Below are 8,408 nucleotides of genomic sequence, written 5' to 3' on the forward strand. Positions count from 1 at the left end.
AGCATGCTGCTGGCATATGGGCACTCTGTGTCACCACACTGCTGAAGGGGACACATCACTTGCTGGACACTGCCAAGAGAAAAGGCCTAGAATTCATGTTTTGGGGGATTTGGTAATAGGAACAAAATTATTTTGGCAATAGATGAAGCCCTGGAACAGGCTGCCCAGAGAGGTTGTGGAATTTCCTTCTCTGGAGACTTTTCAAAACCCTCCTGGATGTGTTCCTGTGTGACCTGCCCTAGGTGAACCTGCTTTGGCAGAGGGGTCAGACTAAGTCATCTCCAGAGGTCCCTTCTGTTCTACCATTCTGTGATTCTGTGATAGCCATAAAGGCTGGAAAACTGGATTCGTTTTACCATAATAGTGAAGACTGCAGACTTTAAGAGAAGCAGTTTCACAAGACAGGGAGTGAAAAATCAAGAAAATTTGCAATTTTGTCTGTAAAAACTAAACCCTGACTTCTTTAAAAGTGTAGATGAAACTCAAAATCCAGCCTCACAAAAGCTAGTGACAAAATGAGCTAAAAATAATAATAGAAACATTCACATTTTTTATTTTAGCTATTAAAACAGTGATATTTTCCAGACAGGAGCTCTTCCCCAGACAGAAGAGATTACTCTCACTGAGACAAAGCTATCCCTGATAATGCATAAACTATAGGCCACTGCCTGAAGTATATTTTCAGGAGCATCCTATAAAGATCTTGAGCTTTACCAACAAATTGATTTCTTATCCTCTTAATTGGAGTATTTCAAGAATGTTATTTATAAGCCTGGTATTTGGTGACATGGAGTAGAAAAGGAGCAGGGAGGTACTGGCATAGGGTGGAAGGGTGCTAGCTATCTCCCCCCAAGAGTTGATATGGACATGTGAGGAAAGAGCAAGACCTGCCACCTCTGAAATACCTGTGAGAGGAAAGGCACAAAGCTGACAGAAAAGAAATACGATTTCTGGCAAGGGAGTGGGAAGATACCCCTTGTAAAATCTTTGCCTCCACAGGTCTCAGAGCAGTTTGAGAAGTTAAACTATAAGGAAAAATTATGAGGACTCACCTAAAGTATAAACTCAGTTAATTGTTTTAACCATCAAATTGTTCAGCAGCAGTAATTATGCTATAATTTATAACACGACTGCAAATTTACTTTAGTACTTCCTTGAAAATTCCCTGACAGTAATTTATGCAGGCCAAAGTCATATTCTGTCAAATGTGTCTCAGGCTATCATACTTCATCTGTCCATCAAAGCCAATAGCAGTAGATATGGGGAATTTGGAAAAAAAAAAGTTTTAAAAAAAGAGAGGAACAGAAGTATTTTATAATGAGTGAGATAATGCTTGGAATAAAAAAAAAAAGATGAGAATGGGTTTCAGACAGACTGTTCTGCTGCTATCCACTCCTGTTACATCTTCACATACAAAAACGGCAGGTTCCTAGAGAGGACCTGGTCTTTGTGGAGGAGAGGGAGCAAATGTACAGTTGCTCTCAAATGTATAAATTCTCAGGGAGGGATGGCTTGAAAAAAAAAATCAAAGCCCTGTGTAAAGAAACAGCCCAGCACTATTTTTCCTTTATTTAATTCTTACATATAATAGAAGAAAGAACATGAAGCAAATGCAGTGTTTGAGAAAAAAAAAAAAAGGAAAATGATACTTATTAGCATGCCTTTTATTCTGCACTGGTAACATCTTGCTGTTGTGTAAGATTGCCACAAGGAAGAACAAGAAGCAGGAGAAGTATAGAATCCTAACAGGTTTCCATCCTAAGTGAAAGGCCGTGATGATTGCTCACTCATCTGGCATTCCTCCTCTCCCTTAGTCAGCACTCTGAATGGCAACATTGTCCTGTGGCATTTCTGAGTTGGCCTGACCTTCTGGTCGTTTGCCAGCAGAACTAACAGTTGTTGACTACTCTGCCCTAAATATCAAGCAAGCAGTCACATTCTCTCCAGTTCAAATCTTCAGCTACAAATGGGCACATATAAGGAGGAACAGTCATGCAGCATTGGTCACATAAATTCAGCAGATCTTGGTAGGGGTGATGAGGTTAAACTTTTTTTTTTGTCACAGCAGTAATAACTTGCCTTGAAATACAATGAAAAATTAATTACTTATCATTTCATTGGGCTCTTTTATTTATTTATTTTTTTCTTTCTCTTTTATCTCTCTCTCCTTTCCTTCTTCCTTTGTGGAGAAAAGAATCTCCTTCTTCAGCTGCCACAGAGCTGGCTTGGTCTGTTGGTCTGTCCTACACGGTCGAGGTATACTGAAGTCATGGCCCAGCTTGCTAACCATCTCCCAGGGTTATGGCAGCTTCAGCTTTGATGTGTAAGCCCTTGAACGGGAGCTCACCCTGCCGGGTGGGACAAGACAGCCTCCCATGATCTGTGAGTCTGGAAGGTGGTCCCCTGCTCCATGGCTGGGCATGAGAGATGGGGAACAGGAACAGCTTCCACCATAACTGATCAGCCAGTGGGTGCTGCCTCCCATGTGTACACAGCCACTGGCGTGTGGACCCCCTGTCAGTGCAAGATGTTAAAGAGATTGGCTCAATCCCTGACTGACAGTGAAGTACATGGAGTTGGGAGGTGGTTTAAGAGACTCTTCCTTGGCACCTCCAAATTATGATCTTGCCAGCATAAGCACAGCCATGGGGCAGGAGATTTGTTGGGTCAAAGTACTGAGTGCATATAGAGCTAAGCCAAGTGTAAAATGTAGATGTGGGTGTCTATTGGGGTATTCTTTTAGCAGATCCATTTCTCAGGACCAGCAAGTCATTCTATATATGTACGTAGACATGTACCCCACCTACACTTAACTGCTACTGCATGCCTTGGTGTGTCCTGCAGCCCGTGAGCATCTAAATCAGGTACTACTGGAGACCTGTGATTCCTGTCCAATCATTATACCCAGATTTCCTTTCCCAGAAATCAGGAATTACACAGGTTTTGGGTGATGTGTACTTGAGTCTTGACACTCTGGAGCTGGGACTCAAGCCAGAGGAGTTAGCCAAACCTGAGCATCCAAAGTAGCTGGACATTGTCATCTAGTCTTTGCCATGAACACTAAGTGGAGCAACTCACTTTTACATATATCAAATCAGCATGCAAAAGGTTAAAGCATATTAAAAGTTTCAAGAAACTTTCCCTAGAAACTAATGTTGCCTGTAGTCATAGAGCAGATGTGCTTCTTTGGAGAAGCTATAAATCCTGTGAGTACCCTAATAAATACACTACACATTCATTGGAACAATGTGCCCCATGGATTTAAACTGCATCTTACCACTTTTTCCTGAAAATAATTATCACACCTATTAGAGGCTATATTTGGGATTTTTAGTCCTATACATACATCTGCTTTTCTCTCTCTAGACAGATATTCTGCCATGAAGGACATGTGCGTTGGCAGCCTGATTTTCTCCCCAAAGAACAGAAATAACCCTGTGACTATACACTGGGGCACTGGTTACAGTTTAAATCAAGGTGCCCTTGAATATAGCTTGAAGATACAGGCACTGAAAATCCTACTTTTAAACTGTTCCAGGAGCAACACAAACCTTTGTGCACAAAATACATTTTTTAAAGGTTTCTTTTCATATCAGTCCATTGGATATTCACACTGTATTCATAAAAAAGCAGTGGAACAAGAATTTCAGAGCAATGTAATCTTGGTGATATTTCTTTTAACCGCTTTTCTCAAACACCAGGGTTGTCACAGTTGCTGCTTTGGAGTAACTTCCTGAAAAATATCTTCACTGCAAAACAAAGCCAAATGACACCTCTATAATTTATTGTTTTTTTCATTAAAGACCTGACAAGGTGTGTTCAGCGATGCTGCCTAGGCTGGATTCAGATTCCATGCACAGTTTGTACATGATTTCATTTTTTCTTCAAAATCAGGCAGCAGGCAGGTATCAGTGCTAAGATCTTACTTTTCTTCAAATTTCACAGGGAATTCAGTAGGCAGAAAGCACAGAAAAAAATATCCCAGAAAACCAGACCGAAAAAGCCCCCCTAAGGACAGCACAGATTTATGAAAAATCTAGAGTATTCTTACCAGAAAGAGAAACAAGAAGTTATAATAATGGGGAGGGGGCACAGGGACAAGTTAAGTGAGCCCAACAGGCAAACTGAAAATCATTTCAAATACAGAAAGAAAAACCTGCCAGATAACTCTAGGAATAGAACTAAAATTTCCCTTTGATGAATGTACAGTGGATACACATCGTCCTAGACAATGAATAACAGAACTATTTTGTGCAGACCAAGTTCACAGCGTGGAGCAATGACTCCTTCCCACACTAATCTGTCTCCAAGCACCAAGAGGTGGTCTAGTTTGAACAGTGGTGGCCTGCACTGGAGCTCTGACCAACCTTATTTTCATCAGGAACAGAACTTGGTCAGTATGGTACCAGGAGAAGATAGACCTGGTTGTCCATCTTAGCGACCTACTTTCTGTCAGTAGACAGATGATTTCTGGGTATTTAACTCAGCAAAGAAAAAGTACTACTGAAAAAAAAAATCCATACATGAGGATTAAAGCTTTGAGAAACTCCAGGAGATATTTCCTCATAATACGTGTAAAATACTCACAGTGCAGACTGAAGGGCTGCAGACATTTGTGGATGGGATGCTTGACATGCAGAAGTAATGATACTGTGCAAGACACAAATACTCAGGTTTGCTGATGAGAACTTGCAGTACAGTAGTCACAAAATGAGCTGTGTATCCACTTGCAAAGAGAAAACTTGTTTATGCACAGTGAAGCCATTGGAAAGCCCAGCTCCTCTAGCAGCAGCAATATTAATGAAGTGTATTTTGAGCTGATACAGAAATACATCTATAAATTACCTATGATTTTCAATGGTTAAAATGTAAAAAATAACAGCAAATGTAAGGCATACACCCCCTCCTCCTGAAATCAAAACAAAAGTGCTAATGTCTTTCTAATGAACCATTGTTTTGTTTATCTAGAATCCAAGTAGCAGCACACACAGCCTGAGAGTCAGTGTAACCCACTTTGTTGCAAGAAACTTAAATCAGAACGGATATTAAATCAATGTCCTGATCATTTGCTTCCCCAGAGCCCTCTCATTCCCTACAACAGGAAAGCCACTGAAACTTCAAGTAGTAGTGCATCACAGTACTGATTTGGATTAGCTTTATTGTAGCCAGGAGCAGATTTAAGTAGATTTAAGCCAGTATTAAGTGCTTAATTCTCATTGACTCTCGTTTTTGGGGTCATGCACATTATCCACAGACCATCTACTCTCCATGGGATGTGGGTTACATCAGAGAATATACTGATCTCACATGTCTTAGACAGGAATGCTGTTGAACCTGGTGTACAAAGGCACACACACACACACACAGTGTTTTCTAAGACTACAGCAGCATCATGTGAGATCCACAGGAGATGCAAGATCAAGTGGTGTGCTCTGTGGCTGCAGGCAGTTTGCTTCTGTGGAAACGAGTCCTCAGCAATGTGAGCAAGGCACAGTTTACATTGTATAACCTCATACAGCCTTAAGATGCCAGGATCATATCCTAGTTATCTTCCTGTTTAGTAGTATCAATGTAGCCTTATAGGCCAGGCTGGCATTTCCAATACACACGGGAACCCCTCTGCCTAACCTGATGGATGTAGCCCAGCTGCCCAAATGTAGGCTGCCTTTGATGTTGGAGATGCCTTGAAGAATGTTACCTGGCTTTCAGCTGTTATTTCAGTAGGGTGCATGCCTGCTATCATGCAAAAGAACTGCTGAGACACATATCTTGTATCACAATAGTTCCATGCAGATGCCTCACATAATTTACATCATTTCAAGTGGCAGTAGGTACCATATCTAAGCAAATGAATTTGAGTTCTGACTGCTAAAAAATTAGTGGCACACTAAATGCTAGAACATCCCTCTGTAGATCACAGAAGAATTGATCCTATGTATCTCATGCTTATCTGATTAATGTATCTGGGAGGTGCTTCTCTTCCAATAACTTGGAAGAGATGGTTGACAGACTGGGTATGTCTGTACAGCTCTTAGGAGTACTGTATCCACAGGCAGCCATGGAGTTCATGGAGAGTTGGAAATCATACAGGGTACAATACCCATGCTTACTTAAGGGAAAATTGGATGAAAACTTAATTTCTGGTATATTGCTGGTATATTTTAAATTTAAAGGGCTAGTGGTAGGAAAAAAACCACATCTGTGAACTGAATGCATTTATTATTTTTGAAGTTGTTGACTTCCCTGGACTTAATATTAGGGTCTAGATTTTCTTTTCTATATACAGTTTGATTTGTGAACATTATGCCTAGGTTTATTTTAAGTGGTCTGTGAGTTAGTCTGTTATGTCCACACTTACACTCTTTGGAGGAATGAGCAGATGCTTCCTGCAAAATCCCTGGAACAGTCTGAGTGCTCAGACCCGCTGAAAAACAAGACCACTTGCTGAAAAAGCTCAGCATGGTGTTATTAGAATAATTATTTGTGGGCTCCAGTAAAGGAACATGGTGCCTTGTATTGATATTTATTCTGTACCTCCTGTTTACCTGCTCACTGCGATGCCAAACTCGGCTAACACCACTCCAGAAAAGACAGGTCAATCAAGCTGAAAAGTTTTCAAGTATGTAGACAAAAAAAAGATGCTTTCTGTATCTTAACACATGTAGTTTCACTGTCTTCAGTGAAACTACTGTTCCAAGCAACATGAAAATCAGAGAAGTTACTGTGTCCTTAGGGGCAGCCACGGAAGAGACCACACATCTGGTGTCACTGCTATAAACCAGCAGGCTGTCCTTGTTACAGAAACCCATTTATAGTTCAAAGCCCCTCATGGAGGGTTAAATGCTTTAAATACTTAGGAGTGATGCCATAATGGCAGAATCAGTAATAGTCTGAATGACCTCATCTTAGTGTTCCTCAAAACTAAAGCCACTCCAAAATGACAGGTGCCATAAAATTGCAATTTGTCAAAAATGGATATAACTTTTATGCTACACTTCTGCATCTTTTCTACCTATAATTAGTCCTAATAGAATAGACAATACTGATGATGCATTCACAATTTAGTAACATATTTCAGCTCCCTCCAAGCCCAAAGAAATAAAAAATGTATAGGCAAGATTTAATATCCTTTAATTACAACACTGAAGCAATTGATGTTCCACTGATAAAAAAGTAAGATTGCTGTGTTGGCTATCAAAGGAGGACTTGCCATGTGAGATTGGAAGGTTCTTCACCCAGGGACATGGAAGAAAACAACAGAAGGAAACCCTCAGTGGAGGAACAGCTGCCCGAATACCCCGAGGTGAGACTCACTAGGAAAGAGGCACCAGTTCAAAACCAAACTGTTTCAGAGTTCGTGTTGCCTCTGAAACCCCTCAGTGAAACTCAGCATTAAGATTTGTCTCTCTTGCTGTACTGTATTTCCATTTGGCATCTAAAAGGGTTAGTAATAAAATATGTGTAACCTGCTCATAAGGATTGCCTGAGCCATCAGTTCTTACATCAAGTGCAAACAAAGGTGTTGACACAGAGACCAAAACAGGATGTATGGTGGTAAATTGAAATGAAGGGAAGTCACCTCAGTGCCACATTAGCTGGGCTGGTTGTGAGATTTATAATCACTGCACTTCACAGCCAGGCTCAGTCACACTCCCCACTTTGCCCTAAGGCATGTCAATGTTTTTTCTGCATGCTACCAAATTCAACCGGGAGGATGTTCTTGTGGCAGGATGGACAAGAGGTGATGGATAAGGCCATCAGGAAGGTAGAAGGTTGAAGTCTCTTCAGCAAGAGAAATGAATTAAACCCAGACTTTCTCTCTGCCAGTGAATGCTGGTGAATGGTTAATGCTTGATGTCCACTTTGGAAGACAACTTCTGCCCAGTCGTTCAAGGTCAGAACTATGCTGAACATACACACATATATGATCCAGGCTGTATGTGGAGATGCTTCCTGGTACTGATGAGTAAAGTACCAAACATGTCAAGAAAGTCAAGATCTAAGATGTTAGCCTGCCCTAAGTAGTGACTGGCTATCCCTGGGCTAGAGGCTCCAAAACCTTTTCAGCCATCAAATCACTGCTAGCTTTTAAACTTTACCCTGGGGAACTTTTCTTCCCTAGAAACACTTTACTGAAAACACTATAAATAGCACTGTTTTATATGTTTCCAAGCCCAAGCCTGTAGACTGTTGGTTTGAGTTCTGTAATTTGCTTTGCATCTCACAATGAGGCACAAAACTGTCCCCGGATATGACACAAGTAGGACTAATGCCTGACTCAAAGATTTGGTTTCAGTTCTGGGCTCACTCAATGCATCCATTCTTTTTGCATCTAGCCCTAAAGACCTGATATAAAATTCACTGGTAGCAGTGAGAAGATTGCTACTGACACTGGGCCACGTCCTGCT

The sequence above is a fragment of the Merops nubicus genome, unplaced genomic scaffold (assembly GCF_000691845.1).
Source record: "Merops nubicus isolate BGI_N331 unplaced genomic scaffold, ASM69184v1 scaffold13343, whole genome shotgun sequence".
Lineage (NCBI taxonomy): Eukaryota > Metazoa > Chordata > Aves > Coraciiformes > Meropidae > Merops > Merops nubicus.